The 18,997-nt window shown below is 39.9% G+C and overlaps 1 protein-coding gene across 1 annotated transcript in view; it reads right to left on the bottom strand.

Annotated features, from left to right (window-relative positions):
• Positions 1 to 14,037, bottom strand: part of mypn (myopalladin) — a 254,646-nt gene extending 240,609 nt beyond the window's left edge. The window contains exon 1 of the mRNA XM_073027204.1: positions 13,961 to 14,037. The gene's annotated coding sequence lies outside the window, so the exon portion shown is untranslated. The remainder of the gene's footprint in view (positions 1 to 13,960) is intronic.
• Between the last annotated feature and the right edge of the window lie 4,960 nt (positions 14,038 to 18,997).

The following is an 18,997-nucleotide window of genomic DNA, read 5'->3' on the forward strand; positions in this document are numbered from 1 at the left end:
CTTGACTGAATTGGTTAAGAAGGTGACAGAGACTTAGATTGGCTGATTAGTAAGTTTGCAGACAGCACAGAGTTCTAGATAGTGAAGGAGGTTGTTGAAGGGTACAGCAGAATAAAGATCAGTTAGAAATATGAGCAGATAAATAGCAGATGAAGTTTAGTCTGGACAAGTTTGAGGTGTTGCACTTTGTGAAGTCAAATGTAAAGGAAAAGTATACGGTAAAATTGCAGGACCCTTGTGAGCATCGATATGCAGAGAGATCTTGAGGTGGAAGTCCAAGTCTAAATAAATGTGGCAACAAAGCAGGTGATAAAGAAGGCATACAGCTTTTATCAGTCAGGATATTGAGTATAAATTGAATTGAATTGACTTTATTACTTACATCCTTCATACACTTGAGTAAAAATCTTTATGTTACGTCTCTGTCTAAATGTGCAATGTGCAATTTATAGTAATTTATAATAAATAATATGTACAACAGGACAGTCAATATAACATAGAAATACAACTGTGTCAACATGAATTAATCAGTCTGATGGCCTGGTGGAAGAAGCTATCCCTGAGCCTGGTGGTCCTGGCTTTTATGCTGTGGTACTGTTTCCTGGAAGGTAGCAGCTGGAAGAGTTTGGGATTGGGGTGACTCGGGTTCCCAATGATCCTCTGGGCCCTTTTTACACACCTGTCTTTTTAAATTTCCTGAATAGTGGGCATTCACATCTACAGATGCACTGGGCTGTCCGCACCACTCTCTGCAAAGTTCTGAGGGAAGTACAGTTCCCATAGCAGGCAGTGATGCAGCTAGTCAGGATGCTCTCAAAAAGTTGGGAATTATATTATAGCTGCATAAAACATTGTTTAGGCCACATCAGAAGTATTACGTGCTTTTCTGGTCACTGTGTAAAAGGAAGAATGCAGAGGCTTTGAAGAAGATGCAAAAGCAGCTCACTAGGATGTTGGCTAGATTGGACACTATTAGCTACAAAGAGAGGCTGGACAAACGTGGAATTTCTTCTATTAAGAGGCTGAGGGGAGATCTGATAGAAGTTTGTAAAATTATGGAGGCATAAATAGTGGAGATAGTCAGAGTCTTTTTACCAGAGTGGAAATGTCACCTATTAGAAGGCATAGTTTTATAGTGAGAGGGAAATTTTAAAAATGTGCAAGTCAGTTTTTTTTATACTAAATGGTAGATGCCTGGAATGTGCTGCTAGTGGCTGGGTGATGGGGTGGTGTTGGAAGCAGATACAATAGTGACGTGCAAGAGACTTTTGGACAGGCGTGTGAATATGCAGAGAATGGAGGGATATGGATCCTGTGCAGGCATATGGGATTAGTTTAATATGGGATCATGAGCAGACTTTGTGGGCTGAAGAGCCTGTTCCTGAGGCTTTACTTTCTACTGCAGCAATTATCCAGCTGGGCACTGCAACATAATCAAAATAGGCATGGCATTCTGTCAAAAGCAGTCAATACATCCATTTATAAGAAGGTATTATATAAATGTAAGCCTTTTAGACTTTGTTGTGCAAATATAAGGATGCATTCTTAATTTTAAATAAACAATGGAATTAGAAAATACAAAAATACATGTTCATTCTCTAAAGTAAAACCTGACCTGACACTGAAGTTGAATTCAGTAAGTCTCTCTGTGAAAGTAATTTCACTTAAATTCACCTATTCCTAGGAGCATAGGAGAATGGAAATTAACCTCTGAAGTTTATAAAACCATAGGGGGTGTAGATAAGGTGGATAATCATGTGTTCTCCAAGATTGCAGAGGCCCAAACTACAGGGCATGGGTATAAAGTAAGAGGGGAGAGATTTAAGAGTCTCAATAGGTAAATTATTTACATAGAGGATAGTGCATACCTGGAATGTGCTGACAAAAGAAGTGGTCAAAGTGGGTGCAATTGCAAAATTTAAGAGACATTGGATAGGTGCAAGGAAAAGAGGGGCTGAGGGTTATGGGCCAAAGGCAAGCAACTGGGATGAGCAGTGAGGATGCTGTAGTTGGCATGAACCAGTTGAGTCAAAGGACCTGTGTCTGACTTATTCATTGACATATTTCTTATACTGCATATGTCCATTTATATCTCTCCCTCTGGCCTCCTGCTCCAGTTACTACCACCATCAGGACTCACATCCAGCTACCATTGCTCATGAACTCAGTGCAGCTCTTAGTAATTCAAGGAAACAGCTGCTGACACCTGAAGAAAACTGCAGTAATGAAGAGTTGATTGGAACTTAATGGCATATTCTGTCCCAGTCATTCAGCATGGAACAGGGGTTACATATCTGCATTTCCCATTAGTAACAAGGTCAATTAATGAGGTCATGATTAGATCTCTTCATCATCTGTTGCAGTCTGTGGTGAAGATACTTCCATAACACAGGACATGGAATTTGAACATTCTGACCCAGATATAATAAAGGTATTGACTCATTAAATTATGTATTCTAAATCAGGATGCTGTGTGATTACAAAAAAATCTGAGAGGTATGGGTTCTCATGTTCTTGTTTTTCTGAATGGCATGGGTTCCAATTTTGGTAAATATCGTTGAGCACACTTTAGTCAGTTGCAATTGTGAATCTTGTAAGACTCCATCATGAGCATGTTGAAAATGAATGTTCAAGTTGGGATGTTGTTGAGCTTCCTGAGACAGTTAAGGCAGCACCCATCATCAGATGTGAGGTGCTCTTACTTTAGCTATATTTGACACGGATGTACCCTATTCCTCATTTTTGGACCATAGTAGTCTCCAAAACCATTTTCTATTTCATCTGAATATCCAAAATTGAGCATTTTCAATGGATCACAATTCACAGATCTCTAGAGAATGGGGGAGCAAACATATCTAACAGCCCTAGTTTGATGACCATCTCTGTGATTATCTGCATCAAGCAGTGTGTTAAGCAAAAGTATACAAAACCAAGCACCAATCCATACTAAGACTGCACCTGCGGTCCCCAGAGTTGTGAAAGACGGGCCTGGACGTTGCCACACAAAGTTCCATACAGCTGGATATTGCAACACTACCTGTCCTTCATTGAAGTTTCTGCAGAAAAACATTTTTGACTATATGTCCATGAGGCAGTGATCAGAATAGAAAGTTCTGCAGACCTGAATGAGAAGGATGATTTCTTTGAGCAGAATGTCAAAGCCACTTTGTAAATTGTTTCATTGCCATAACCCAAACAAGCACATAGACCTTGCTTGGCTGACACTGAGAAAGGTCCTCTCCTTCAGATCTTTCTGCATAATTGGAGACTCACTATCAATGCACACTGTCCTTGAGATGGTTGCAATGCAGATGAGATCATTTCCTGCCTCATTGTGGACAGCTAAGAAGCAATAGCCCTTGTTGAGGTTAAGCTGAATAGTTCTGTTGCAGAAGACTCTGATCTATAGGCTGTTTCCAGTGACCCATACTGAGACGAACATCACCTGCTGCTGTAAGATCATCAGTTTGGTGAGGGACACTATCTTGGAAAAACATGTTGATCTTTCAGTGTAACGAGATGTTCATAAGTGAATGCTGCCAACTGGCATGTTCCAGGCTGCAGGAGAATGTGCTGAGCAGCACACTAACATTTGGTATATCCACTGTAAAGGATTTCTGGGGAAGGCCCACAATTTATGATCGTGCTCTCACTGAACACTGAAGGGCTGGATCCTGTGTAACTGCCCCTCAAACACTTTACGGGTGTTTTGTTTAAAGAGTAAACATGAGTGGCCTTAATGCTTTGTAACAGTCTGCATTAGTTCGGTGGCACAATGAATGTTTTGATTTGATGGAATAATGAATGTAAAGAAAGACTGTTTACATAGTACTTCCTGTGTGCATGTTTAATAAATAAAATACAATTTTGATTTTAAAAAAATAGCTGCTTGATATGGTGGAGAGAAAGTGATTTAGTCAAGTAACCAATGAGCCAATGATTTGGTCTTTTATGCATGACATTTATGTGGTGGTACTCTCCAGGAAATTGATGTGAAAAGACTTAGTGATCTTATTACCATTGAATACTAGGAAGGAGAATGGTCTTCCTTGTTAGAGATAGCCATTGACTTATCCTGAGCAAATGTTACTCACTACCATCCATCCAAGGCTGAGTATTATCTCAGACATGCTGCATACAGCCATGGAGTATTTCATTATGTAAGGTATTGCAATGTGACTAAATGATGCAATTAGTGAAAGCTGCTTCCTTGACGTTATACTGAAGGAAAGGCTATATCTTCTAAAGCCAGCTAGACTCAGGCTTATGTTTGGAAGAGCATCTGCAGTGATACCCTGGGCCCAAAATCATCAGTTTCAAATAGCAGGTAGAGTTTCCATCTTAGCAGCTATTCATGCCCCTTTATGCCTACCAAATGGCAATTGGAGTTACTCATTTTATTTTTTTAATCTTTGTATAGAGTCATAGAACTTAACAGCACAGAAACAGACCCTTCAGCCCATCTAGTCCAGCCCGAATGTTATTCTGCCTAGTCACTTTGAGCCAAATCTGGACCACAGACCTCCATACCCCTCCAATCCATGTACTTATCCAAACTTCTCTTTAAATATTGCAATTGAACCCACACCAACCACTTCTGCTAGCAGCTTGTTCTACTCACACCTCTCTCAGAGTGAAGAAGTTTAAAGATTTTTAAGATTAAGTTTATTTGTCACCTGTACAGTGAAATATGTCATTATGTCAAATGAAATCAGTGAAGAATGTTCTGATCGGACTACAAGTGTCACCACGCTTCCAGAACCAACATAGTATGACCACAACTCACTAACCCTACCCATATGTCAATAGAATGTGAGAAGAAACCACAGCACCTGGAGAAAACTCATGCGATCATGAGGAGAACATCACTCCTTACAGGCAGCAGCAGAAATTGAACCCAATTGATCCCTAATCGGTGATCACAGGCGCTGTCATAGTATTACACTAACTGCTATGCTATCATGCTTCCAAAAGGGGAACCTGAGGGGGAATTTGCCTATGATCCCTAATTCAAGTCTCAGCCAACCTCAGTGGAAAAAGCCTGTTTGTAATTACCCTATCTATACCCCTCTTAATTTGTTTAGCTCTATCAAATCTCCCGTCATTCTCCTACACTCCAGGGAACAAAGTCAGAATCAGAATCAGAGTTATTATCACTGGCACATGTAGTGAAATATATTAACTTAGCAGCAGCAATTCACTGCAATACATAATACATAAGAAAGAAAAAATAATGATAAAAATAAATAAATAAATTACAGTATACGTATGTCGAATAGAGTATATTAGAATAGACTGAAAGTCCTAACCTATTCAACCTTTCCCTTTGACTCAGATCCTCAAGCTCTAGGAACATCCTTGCCCATTTTTCTAACTGGTCCAGATCCTACTGCAAGTTTTGATAGTCTTCCTCGCTATCCACTGCACCCTCAATCTTAATGTCATCCACAAATTTGTTGAAACAGTTTGCCAAATTATTATCCATATCATTAGTGTAGATGACAAACAACAATGGACCCAACACTTATCCCTGCTGCACACTACCGATCAGACAGGCAACCATCTACTGCCACTCTGTGGCTTCTCATGCAAAGCCAATGTTGGATCCAATTTATGACTTCATTCTGAATGCCAAATGACTGAATCTTCTTGACCAGTGTCCCATGCAGGACTTTGTCAAAGGCTTTGCGAAAGTCTAAGAAGACAACATCCACTGCCTTTCCTTCATCATCTTTTCTGGTAACCTCCTTGAAAAGCTCTATAAAATTGGTTACACACAACCCTCCATGCGCAAAGCCATGTCGACTATATCTAAGCAAACTGCATCTATCCAGATATTTAAATATCCTGTACCCTAGGTAACTTCAAATGATTTACCCACTACTGACTTTAGGCTCACCATCCATAATTTCCTGGCTTATTCAGGAATGATGTTCAAGAAAATCAGAACAACATTAGTTAGCCTCCAGGCTTCTAGCATCTCACCCGTGGCTAAGAATATTATAAATACTTCTGTCAGAGTCCTGCAATTTCTCCACAAGCCTTCTACAAGGTCCAAGGGGACACCCTGTCAGGCTCTCAGTATTTATCCACCCTAATTTGGCTCAAGACAGCAAAACACATCTTCCTCTATAAACAGTACATGGTCCTTGACCTCACTACTATTTTAACTAAGTTCTATAAACTCTGTGTCCATTTCATGAGTAAATATGATATAAAAATCCACTTAAGATCTCTCCATCTCTTTTAGATCCAAGCATAGATGACTATTCTAACCTTCAAGAGGACCAACTCTGTCCCTTGCCATGTTTTTACTCTTAGTATATCTGTAGAATTCTTCTTCACCTTATCTGCTAGAGCAACTTCATGCCTTCTTTTAGCCCTCCTGATTTCCCTCTTGTGTTCTTTTGCATTTCTTATATTCCTCAAATATCTCAGATGTTCCTTCCTGCCTAAACCTGTTAGTTTTACCTTTTATTCTGGCAGGAACATACAAGCTCTGTCCTCTCAATATCTCACTTTTGAAAGCTTCCCATTGACCAAGCATTCCTTTGCTGGAACACCAATCCATATCTGTCAGAACCTTTCTGATGCTATTAAAATTGGTGTTTCTCCAATTTAGAATCTGAGCACAAGGACCAGTCCTATCATTCTCCATAATTATCTTGAAACAAATGGAATTATGATTACTAGACCTAAAGTGTTTCCCTACACACACTTCTGTCACCTGCCCTGTGCTATTCCCTAAGAGGAGATTCAGTGTGCCACTCTCTTTAGTTGGGAGGTCCATATATTAACTCAGTAAACTTACTCCATGGCATCCAGTCCTTGACTTTATTATATCCAGTTTCTTTGAACTAAAGACAAAATAAGCTTTGGAACTGAAGGGGTTGTTTGAGGTAGGGTGTGGTTGGGTCACAGGGAGCAGACAGCAAAAGGAAGCAGATTATAGATAGAATTTCAAAGAAGTGTTGAACCCTTCTATCAGTATTAGTAAGTTAATAATTATTAACTTACATTTGCAGTTGGTGTGCTTTTTGTAGAAAACACATTGCTGGACAATTTTGCATATTGTTAATTAGGTGCCACTGCTGAGCTGCACTAAATGAACTTGACATATCTAAAGATGGTTTTAGAGTTGGGTTTTCAGCATCACAGGCGGAAAAGGAGCTTAAGTGGTCACTCAGCACCAACATGGAAATAGGATAGTAGATCAGCAACAACAAGGTCATATAGATTACTCCATATGAAACAGAAGCAGAATTAGGACTTTCGGTCCATCAAGTCTGATCATGGCTGATTAACTTCTATTGGTTTTCATCCATATGTTGCATTTTGGTCTACAAGGAAACTAACAGGTCATTCAGAGATACTATAATGCCACTTCTAATAACATACATTAAAGCCCCCTAACTGGAGTGCATTTTATACATTTGCCACTCTTCCCTCAGATGGCTCAATATGAAACAGTACTGATTCATAAGTTAGGAAAAAATGGGCTGAAAAATGGCAGACTGAATTTAATGCAGGTGAGTATGAAATGTTGCATTTTGGGATGATAAACCAGGGTAGGACTTACACAGTGGACAGTACAGCACTGAGTACAATAGAACAAAGGGATTGAGGAATAGAGATCCACAATTCCTTTTACTGTAAGTGGCATCACAGGTAGATAAGGTCATAAAGGCAGCTTTTGGCACATTTGTCCTTCATAAATCAAAGCATTGTATGAAGAATGTTATGTTGAAATTATATAAGAAGTTGGTGAGGCCAAATTTGGAGTACTGTGTGTAGTTCTGGTTCACCTACCAACAGGATAGATATCAATAAGTGTACAGAGAAAACTTACAAGGATGTTGCTGGGATTTGAGGCTGAGTTATAGGGAAAGGTTGAATAGGTTAGAACTTCATTCCCTGGAGTGCAGGAGAATGAGGAATAATTTGATAAAGGTATAGATAGAATAAATGCAAGCAGGCTTTTTTCCTTTGAGGTTAGGGGAGACCAGATCTAGAGGTCAAAGGTTAAGAGTGAAAAGTAAAATATTTTAAGGGAAACCTGAGGGGCAGCTTCTTCACTCAGAAGGTGGTGCAAGTGTGGAACAAGCTTCCAGTGGAACTGGTGGATACAGGGTTGATTGCAACATTTAAATTTGGATAAGTGCACGAATCGGAGGAGTATGATCCAGCTACGAATCGATGGGATGAGGCAAAATAATAGTTTGGCACAGACTAGATAGCCCAAAGGACCTGTTTCTGTGTTATAGTGCTCTATGACTCCATGAAAAAGTAAACAGCCGAGACTTCTGTGTGGAATTCAACTAAAATATTCTGACTCAAGTCTTGAGTCAACTCTGAGATCCTCCAGAGTCAATGTTATTGACCCCATTAAATCGCATGCAAAATTTTCAAGATATGATGATAGATTAAACTTGGACATTGGTGAGATCCTATCTGGGGTATTATGCGCAGCATTAGCTTCATTCCCTAAATTACTTTATTGCATTGTAAACACTTCAGACAAGGTTTACTTGACAAATATTGGTTTGGATGCGTTATCATAATTTGACACCCCTCCCAATCAGGGTATTAGTCAAGAAAATTTAAATACTGGAATTTAAAACAGTGAGAAAGGACTTCATTGAAACATGTAAATTCCTGAGGTGTCTTGACAGGGTGGATGTAGAGGTGAAGTTTACTCTTATGGAAGAATTCAGGATTAGGTTTACCATTTAAAAATAAGGGGTTATCTACGTAAATCAGAGATATTGTGAATCTTCTCAGAAAATATACATCCTTGGAACTCTTAAAGGGTGCTGGAAGAAGAGTCTGCAAATATTTTAAGGCAGTGATGGATGGTTTCTTGATAGGCAAAAAAGACAAAAGATTAACCACAGGTAAACTGGAATGTGCAGAGGACATTACAGTCAGATCAACCATGGCCTTATCAATAGGCAGAGCAAGCTCAAAGCAGATCAGCCTTCTCCTGCAGCTAATTTGTATACTTGTTGTCACGAGGAAATCTGCAGATGCTAGAAATTCAAGCAACACACACACAAAATGCTGGTGCAACGCAGCAAGCCAGACAGCATCTATAGGAAGAAGTACTGTTGATGTTTCGGGCCGAGACCCTTCGTCAGAACTAACTGAAAGAAAAGATAGTAAGAGATTTGAAAGTAGGAGGGGGAGGGGGAAATCCAAAATGATAGGAGAAGACAGGAGGGGGTGGGGTGAAGCTAAGAGCTGGAAAGGTGATTGGCAAAAGGGATACAGAGCTGGAGAAGGGAAAGGAAATTGAGACGGGAGGCCTAGGGAGAAAGAAAGGGGGAGGGGAGCACCCGAGGGAGATGGAGAACAGGCAGAGTGATGGGCAGAGAGAGAAAAAAAGGGAGGGGGGATATAAATAAATCAGGGATGGGGTAAGAAGGGGAGTGGGGCATTTACGGAAGTTAGAGAAGTCAATGTTCATGCCATCAGGTTGGAGGCTACCCAGACAGAATATAAGGTATTGTTCCTCCAACCTGAGTGTGGCTTCATCTTGACAATACGGGAGGCCATGGATAGACATATCAGAATGGGAATGGGATGTGGAGTTAAAATGTGTGGCCACTGGGAGATCCTGCTTTCTCTGGCAGACAGAGCGTAGGTGCTCAGCGAAACGGTCTCCCAGTCTGCGTCGGCCTTTTATATACCGGTGAGACCCGAAGCTGACTGGGAGACCGTTTCACTGAACACCATTGGATTTCACTGTTGATCTCATCTGCCCAGTCCACCTGAGCTGACTTGTTAATTCACTGGGTTCTAAAGCCCGCCACTGCACTTCACCTGGTTTGGCCTGCCTGTTGAAATGGTGTACTGTGGTGTGGCTGCTATTGCATCCTAACAGCTATTTGGAGTGACAGGTAAGAGCTGAGTGTCCAGCGGAGACCAACAATGAGTGAGCTACACGAGAATGGACATGGCAAGTCCCTTCACCAAAGGTGCTTCCCCTCCTTGGATATTCCATACATGGCAGTGTACACTGGATCAATTCATCTATCGATAACTATTTTATAGTTTTATAGTACTACTAGACAACCAGGTTTGAGAGAAAGGTAGTGCAGTCTGATGTGATGTGCTTTGGAAATTAAAGAAGAAAGACGCAGTTTATTAAAGAATAAAGATGCGTAGCAAGACAAATATAGCTCCTCATTTAACGAAGGACACTTTTGATGACATTTCTGGTTGATCTGCCGCCCTTTAAGAATACTCTTAACATTTTCATTGCATTTTCCCTGGCTTAAAGTCACATACAGCTGATCATGCTGGAATACAGGTTTCTCCAGATAAATCAACACATTCTCCATGGTTTGGCCCTGCGCCTTAGGTATAGTCATAGCAAAGCATGACTGTATCGGGAACTGGCTCCGCTGAAGAGGGACATATTCCCCTTCTGATAAATTGAGAGTAATTCTTGGGATTATGACAATGTCATTACTGAACGCACCAATGTTTATCTTTGCTACGATGAGATTGTCATGCAGTTCTTCCACCATCATTCGCGTTCCATTGCAAAGCCTTGGTGGATCCAAGTTTATCATTGAAATGATGGGAGATCCCCTCTTCAATTCCAGTTTATTTGGCAGCAATCCAGAGAGTTCGACCCAATCAAGGAATTCTGTTGGAAAGTGAGTGGTGTTAGCTCCTTCACTTACAGCAATGAAGGAACAGTATTCTTTTATGATTCCAGGGAAGCATCTAATGCATATGAAGTTTATTTTTTGCATCATTTCATTGAGAGGAACCAAGACAGAATTCCTCAAGAACAGTTCTGCAGGATTGTCGAATGTTGGGTAGATGAAATCAATGCATTCTTCCATAGTTTTTGCTGGTAGAATCATATCTTCAGGTAATTCGATTTCATCGTTTTCATTTTTCTCAATCTTGTCTTCTCCAACATCCAATAAGAACTCAGAATATCGGCCTTCTCCCTCACTCAATCGCATGTTTCCCTTCAATTAAAACTTGATGAAGCTTCTCCATAAGCAGGATTTTTTTTATGCATGAGTTCTCCACATCAGCATCATTTCCATGTTTCACAACTGGTAGAAGCTGACAGAAATCGCCACAGCAAATGGTTAAAATACCCCCGAATGCCTCATTCTTGCCGCATATGTCACAAAGAGTCCAGTTCATGGCTTTGAAGCTCTCCCTCCTAATCATGGGGCACTCATCCCAGACAATAAGCCTCGCATTTTGGAGTAAATTTGCAGTATTGGTGTTCTTATCGATATTACAAAGGGCACTTTCATTTACTTCAAGGGCTATTTTGAATCTTGAATGCACTGTCTTACCACCAGGCATCAATGTTGCTGCAATACCTGATGATGCTACAACAATAGCAACACCTCCATCTCCCCTAACTTTAGCGAGGATCAAGTTGATGAAAAATGTCCTGCCCATTCCTCCTGGTGCATCAATGAAAATTATTGAAGAGAGATTCCTTTCCAAGCAGTCACACACATATTCATATACTTCTCTTTGCTCATTATTCAATAGGGGCTTCTTCTGTGAAACAAATTCCTGCTGTTCATCTCTGTTGTATTGCAGTTCACACAATAATTCCAGATTGCCAGCACTTTGAGTAATTGTACTGTTTTTTGGTATTGGCAAGTTATATTCTTCAAGTGTTTTGCCCAAGTTCTCAAGTTTCTCTTGGAAATACAGAAGAGCTTGTCCATGATGCCTCTCATTGATCATGATATTAGGATCATTGATCGTTCTCCTCTCCATTTGTAAGAAATCTTCAGACATTGCATTCTTGAACTGGTTCCATAATTGCTGTGGATTGTTGATTTCAGTCTTTGTTAGCAAGACAACAAACAAATCTCTCATTGCTCTGGGCATTCTTGTTTTCTCTGCTTCTCCCACAGTTTGCTGCCAATGATCACCAGCTTGCAATAATCCTCTCTCTCTGCAGACGTCTTTGAATGATGGAAGGATATCTCCATTATGTGTTTTCAATTATTCAAAATATACTGGTCCCTTTATGTGATGAAGAATCATTCTCAAATTGTAGAGGTCACCACTTCATGGAGACATGAAGTATTTTCATGTATACACTCGACCCAGAACATTTGCTTCAAAAATCCCAGAGTACTCTTCCACTCTTTTCCCCATTCTCCTTCTTTCCCATCTCTTATTAGTCCAAGTGTAGAATCTGGGAATATCTACATAGTACAGGGTTCTTGCAAATGGATCGTGAGTGCAAAGATCCATGAATTCCGTTAAAGTGGTTCTTGTCATATCATTATTCAGTTGCACAGCAGCATTATCTCGAAAGAATACTTGATGCTGTTGGGGAAGGTGCATTTGAAAGCGAACAACGACTGGTTCCCTCTCGTGTTGGAAATCCAAGTATCGATCCGACAGTTTCAAAGGGCCCGATAGATCTGCCTGTCAAATACTGTGTGATTTTGTCTTCTCTATTCACTGCAAAAATTGTCCGATCACTCAAAGGTGGAATTGGCTCTGTGAGCATCATGAGGGGCTGCTAAAGCTGGCCGTGCGCATGTGTCGTGCTGTCACATCACGGTTTCCATCATGGCTGACATTGGCTCTTGGGTGAATACAGGGTTGTTGATTTTGGCAAGTGAGCAATTTTATACGAATATATTAACCTGAACTTTGCCTGCATTCTGTAAGTCAGCACATTTTAAGTTGATTTAGCCAAAAATAATGCCGCTGTAATGCACTGTTTGTGCTAATTGGAGGTCACAAACAGACAAATAGAGCATGAGAGTTTCAGTAGTATATAGATAGTTGCATATTTTCATTGGCAATTTGTTCTGTACTTCATTTAAATACATAATTTGATACTTAGTAGTTTGTCTCTTTTATATGCTTTTAATTATTTCTATCAAATTTTGGCAAATTGATACAGCCTCTTAAGTGGGCGAAAATGGACTGACCTGGATATGTACCAATTAACTGGAATCCAATACATATTAATCAAGATTATAAAGCAAGTAAAGGTTTCAAGGACAATTTGTAATTAATTTCACAAGCAAATAGCAAATGAACTATTCAACATTATCCTATTGCATAGACTCACATTATCAGAGTAACTTATCGGTTGCATTCTGAAATACTCGTGTTTTCTAACAACATCTTCGTAACCTATTTCTACTCATCTCTCAGAAAGCACACTAAATTTACACAATATATATCACAAACCTAAAGTGTTCTTCTTTTGAAGGACAGTATCAGCTGTGTTTCTCTAATAACTCTATTCTGTAATTAATAATACTCAGAATTCCACCAGCCTCAGTAATTAAAACCGCGGAAGCTGCGTAAGTGAGCTTCAGTTAAATCTCTAATAGCAAAGGCACTTTCATTGGACTCAACACAACTAAATATTACTCTACTACAATCAATAAATGTGATTAATAACACTTAGCTTATGCACGATCAATCTTCATAATTTAAACTACTGTCTAGGAATGAGCACTTAAGTTAAAATACCATTCAATAGTTAAGTTTTTGGAAGCAACATATAAAGTTAAAACATTATCAATGGCAAACTCTTCTTTATTCAGCAAAACATTTTGTAATCTTACATCATTTATTAGGTTATCTAGTTAACAATTTAAATTAAATTGGATGTAAAACAGATGATCTGATGATAATATGATTATTTAATTTCCCATCAATCTAAGTTCAATGTACATTTGAATACTGACTGTACCACAGGCACTGAATAGCAAAGAACTAACAAAAATGTCCTTATATTCTGCAAAAAAATGACTAAAATATACACCATTACACACATATACTTGTTTACTGTCGCAGAAGTATTACAAGACTACACCCAGAATTGAATAATTAATTGCGTCTTTATCAAAAAAAGTTTCAAATTTGCTTTGGTCTTTCTTTGTTGTTGATCTTTCAATAAGTAACCCTGGCAAACCAGGTGAAAGCTTACCACAAAGAAGATCTATTTGTTGATTAAACTAATACACTGCTTGCTTTCAATCAGTTTGTTCCTTCCTTACAGAATGTGCCATTCAGGTTAGCTCTTTTATTGCAACCATGTCAAGTCAGCAGGAAAGCTAATTTTAGGCAGCGTCATCATCAAGCAGCCGAGGGCTAATACTAGGTCTTGTAACACAGCACCACTTGGATCTGCAATGTCCGAAACAACTGTTGCTTATCACATACAAATTGTCTACAAGCATGGAGACCAATGAGCACAGCAAAATAAAGCAGGTGTGAAGTCATAGTTTAAAAACAAGAAATCCTCTCACTTGAACAAGATTAGATGGCAGCCACACGCCTTTCAAATTATATCATTTTTTTTACACTCTTTAATAAAACTGAAAATTTTTTAAATGCTTTCATAAAAAATTGTAGAATTTGTATGTAAATATGAGGCAAGGGTAGTTAGATTCTACTTGCCCTTGAGTAGTGCTTGTGGACCAATCTTATAGCAATCCACAAAATAAGTCTATGCCCCAATTTCCACAATTGTAAATCACATCTAATTCACAATTGAATCTTTCTCCTTACAACCAAATTTGACCTCCCCTCCTGGCATATCTATCATTTACCAGAATGGAAATTGCCCCTTCCCCTCTCTGAGGCTAAACAGTCCTTCCTCAGCAAAGGCTTTACCATTGTCCCACTGTCAGTCTTTTTCACTTTTAAGACCAAACTAGTTCCCTTCCACCAACACCCTCCTCCGCCTAGTAATCTGGTCCTCACCCTCAATAATTTCTCTTTCGGCTCTTCCTACTTCCCCCAAACCCAAGGTGTGGCCATGGGCACCCACATGCGCCCCAGTTATGCCTGTCTTTTCATCAGCTATATGTACCTGCACTTCTGGGTGATGAAGTTGAAACACCTAATTTTTAAACCCTCAGTGTAAGCATCAGGACTATAATCTATAAACTATATAATTAGTAATTGAGCAACAATGATAATTTTTTTTAATATGAAAAAAGAGCATCAAGGGCATCCTAGTGATCAATTATTCATTTTTCAAAAAATTCCTGTCACAGATGCATGAGTACATTTAGACAATCTTAAAAGAACTGAATATATGGCTATATGGCCGTTCTGTGTTCTGTACATCCTTAGGTTCTTTTAAATTACAATATTGTACGAATGAATGATATATAAAAATATTGGGCTGAAATGAAAATATTTCCAGTCGTAGGTAGATCTCACTATGAGTTTCAGAAATAACTTTTGAAAGCAGCTTGCTTTAAATGGAAGATTTTTATAAAAATCATAAGAATGCTACATGAGTGACACACAGAAAATGCTGGAGGAAGTCAGCAGGTCAAGCAGCAATTATGGAAAGGAATAAACCAGCATAAGACATAGGAGCAGAATTAGACATTCAGCCCATCAAGTCTGCACTGCCATTTCATCTTTGCTGATCCATTTCCCTCTAAACCCCACTCTCCTGCCTTCTCCCCATAATCTTTCACACCCTGACTGCCAAACTCTACTTTAAATTTACCCGATGACTTGGCCCCCACAGCTGTCCATGGCAATGAATTCCACAGATTCACCACCCGCTGGTTAAAGAAATTCCTCCTCATCTTTGTTCTAAATGGGCGTCCATCTATACTGAGACTGTGCCCTTTGGTCCTAGACTCATCCACTATAGGAAACATCCTCTCCACATCAACTCTATCTAGGCAATGAGATCCTCCCTCATTCTTCTAAATTACAGCAAGTATAGGTCCAGAACCATCAATCACTCCTCATATGATAAGCCTTTCAATCCTGGAATCATTTGCCTTCCTCACCAACCTGCAAATTAACCTTCGGGGAATCCTCTCCACATCCTCTCCACATCAACTCTATCTAGGCAATGAGATCCTCCCTCATTCTTCTAAATTACAGCAAGTATAGGTCCAGAACCATCAATCACTCCTCATATGATAAGCCTTTCAATCCTGGAATCATTTGCCTTCCTCACCAACCTGCAAATTAACCTTCGGGGAATCCTACATGAGGACTCCCAAACCCTGTTGCACATGGATTTTTGAATTTTGTCCCCATTTTAAAAATATGCTTTTATTCCTTCTACCAAAGTGCATGACTACTTCCCAAAACTGTATTCCATCAGCTACTTCTTTGTCCAGTCTCCTAATCTGTGTTTCTGCAGACTCCCTGCTTCCTCAACACTACCTTTCCCTCCATCTATCTTTGTATCATCCACAAACTTGGCAACAAAGCCAGCAACTCCATCATCTAAATCATTGTCATATAACATAAAAAGAAGAGGTTCCAACACCAGCCCCTGTAGAACACCATTAGTCACCGGCAGCTAATCAGAAAAGGCTCCCTTTATTCCCACTCTTGCCACCTGTCAATCAGCCAATGCTCTATCCATGCTAGTATCTTTCCTGTAATACCATGGATTTTTTTCTTGTTAAGCAGCCTCGTGTGCAGCACCTTGTTAAAGGCCTTTTTGAAAATCCAAGTACACAACATCCGCTGATTCTCCTTTGTATATCCTGCTTGTTATTTCCTCAAAGAATTCCAACAGATTTGCCAATCGATGTTTCAGGTTGAGACTTTATCAGGACTGGAAGGGATGGGGGAAGGAGCCAGAATAAGAGGTGAGGAAAGGAATACAATGTGATGGGTAATAGGTGAAACCAGTGAGGAAGAAGATGGGTGGGTGGGGAAGGAAAGATGTAGTAGGAAGCTGGGAGAGACTAGGTGGAAAATGTAAAGGGCTGAAAAAGAAGAATCTAATGGGAGAAGATAGTGGACTCTGACAGAAAGGAAAAGAATAAGGGCACCAGAGTGAAGTGATGGACAGCAGGGAAGAAGGGAAGGGGTTAAAGGGGAGCCAGAATGGGGAATGGAAAGAGAAAGATGGGGAAGTGGGGAGAAATTACCTGAAGTTGGAGAAATTAATGTTCATGCCATCAGGTTGGAGGCTATCCAGACTGAATATGAGGCATTGCTCCTCCAACCTGAGAGTGGCCTCATCATTGCTTTGGATTTATAGCATCTGCAAAATTCTTGTGTTTATGAATGCTACATGAATCCTTCATTAACAAAATGTTTTACTATCCGACAGACAATTCCAATGGCTTTCATCCAAAGAAATTGAGACGCAACAGACCACAGATGTTGAATTTAGAGTGAAAAACCAAACTAATGGAGGAACTTTACAGGTTAGGCAGCATTTGTGGAGGGAAATGGACAGTCAATATCCATTACCCTCTGTAAATGCTGCCTGACTTACTGAGCTCCTCCAGGAACTTGCTATTTGTTCCAGAGAATTGTTTGGACAAAAGCAAACATAATATATTCTCCACTTTATATTCTATTTTCATATAAAGTAAAACTTTGATAATTCAACATGCAAAGTACCCAACCAGTGGGCATTCTAGACAATGGGGCCCTTGATGGGTGGATAGGAAGCATAGTAAATGGGGCCCCGGAGAGTGGATATGAAGCATGGTGAATGGGGCCCTGGAGAGTGGATATGGAGCATGGTGAATGGGGCCCCAGCGAGTGAATATGGAGCATGGTGAATGGGGCTCTGGAGAGTGGATATGGAGCATGGTGAATGGGACTCTGGAGAGTGGATATGGAGCATGGTGAATGGGGCCCCGGAGAGAGGATATGGAGAAGGGTGAATGGCCCTGTGTAGTGGAAAGTTATGCAGGAACAAAGGCCCTATTTAGTGGAAAGGAAGCATGGGAACTCGAAGTCTGTTTTGTGGAAGGGAATAGCAGAAACTTGGACACCATTAAGTCATATGGGAATGCAGGAATGGAAGCTTCAGAATGTCAGAAGGGATTACAAGAGCCAGAGATCTGGCAAGTTTGAAGGCAGCCTGAAATCTGTGGCCTCAGTGAATTGATATGATGCTCCAAACAGGAACTCTGGTGAGTAGAAAGTGCATCAGAATCTGTGTCCTGGTCAGTGGAAAAGGAGAACAATAACCTGTGCCCTGTGAATTGGAAGGGACCAGGGTGAGTAGGAACCAGAGTGCCAGAAAGTGGAAGGCAAATGTGGACATCAGGGCCCACTGAGTGGAAAGGAAGTGCAATAAGTATCACTTAGTGAACCAGATGCAAAACCATTGCACAGCAGATTCTTAGAGTCCTACTGTAAGCATTTACATTTGCTTGAATATAAGACCCATTAACTAGAAATTGAATTACATAGTTCATGTTGTTACATGCTATGGGAATAAAATTCAGCATTTGATGGATCATAAAATCTAATATTAACTTTATGCTATTGATAGCATATAATGCAACTTAAACTTTCATGCTTACATGTGCTTAATGTGTTTACACTTAAAGCACAGGATGATGTCATCTATATTCTTCCCAACTAATAGTTCTCCCCTTGAAATTAATTCACAGGTCTGTTACAAACTTGTATGGATCACACACAGAAAGAAAGTCTCAAAATCAGTGCCAAATCTGTACAAATGCAACTCAAAAGAATCATTAATTACTTTCAGATTTGTTTCAATTATAGTGGAGTTCTTTGCAATAAGCTAGATTGAAGAATGCAAATGAAAGCCTTGGACAGTGTTTCAACGTACTAAGCAGCTTTACTTGTTGATTCTATTGAGCTTGCAGCAAAGGAAGTGGCCATAGGCATTTCCATCACATCAAATGGAGCTGAAGGAAAATGATCAATTCCCCCAAGAGTCTTCCAGGAGCAAATTCCTCCTCAAGGTGCAATGCACGTGCAGATCAAGGCTTTCAAAGTTAGTAATGATAAGAGTTCTGCCACTGCTGCAGCATAGCCCAGACATTGTCTGTACATGGACTGCTGTGGCTACAAAGATGAAGGTTACCATCATCCTGAAACTTACATCAATTTCAGAAGACTATGGCTAGATTATTTATATTTCCCAAGCAGCAGCTCACCTCTGCAGAAAATTTGTCTCTGTGTACAAAGCTGGAATCTTCACAAACTGTAAAACTTAACATTCTTTGAATAATCAAATGGTGCATGATCTCCC

This window comes from Hemitrygon akajei, chromosome 23 (assembly GCF_048418815.1).
Source record: "Hemitrygon akajei chromosome 23, sHemAka1.3, whole genome shotgun sequence".
Taxonomy (NCBI): Eukaryota; Metazoa; Chordata; class Chondrichthyes; order Myliobatiformes; family Dasyatidae; genus Hemitrygon; species Hemitrygon akajei.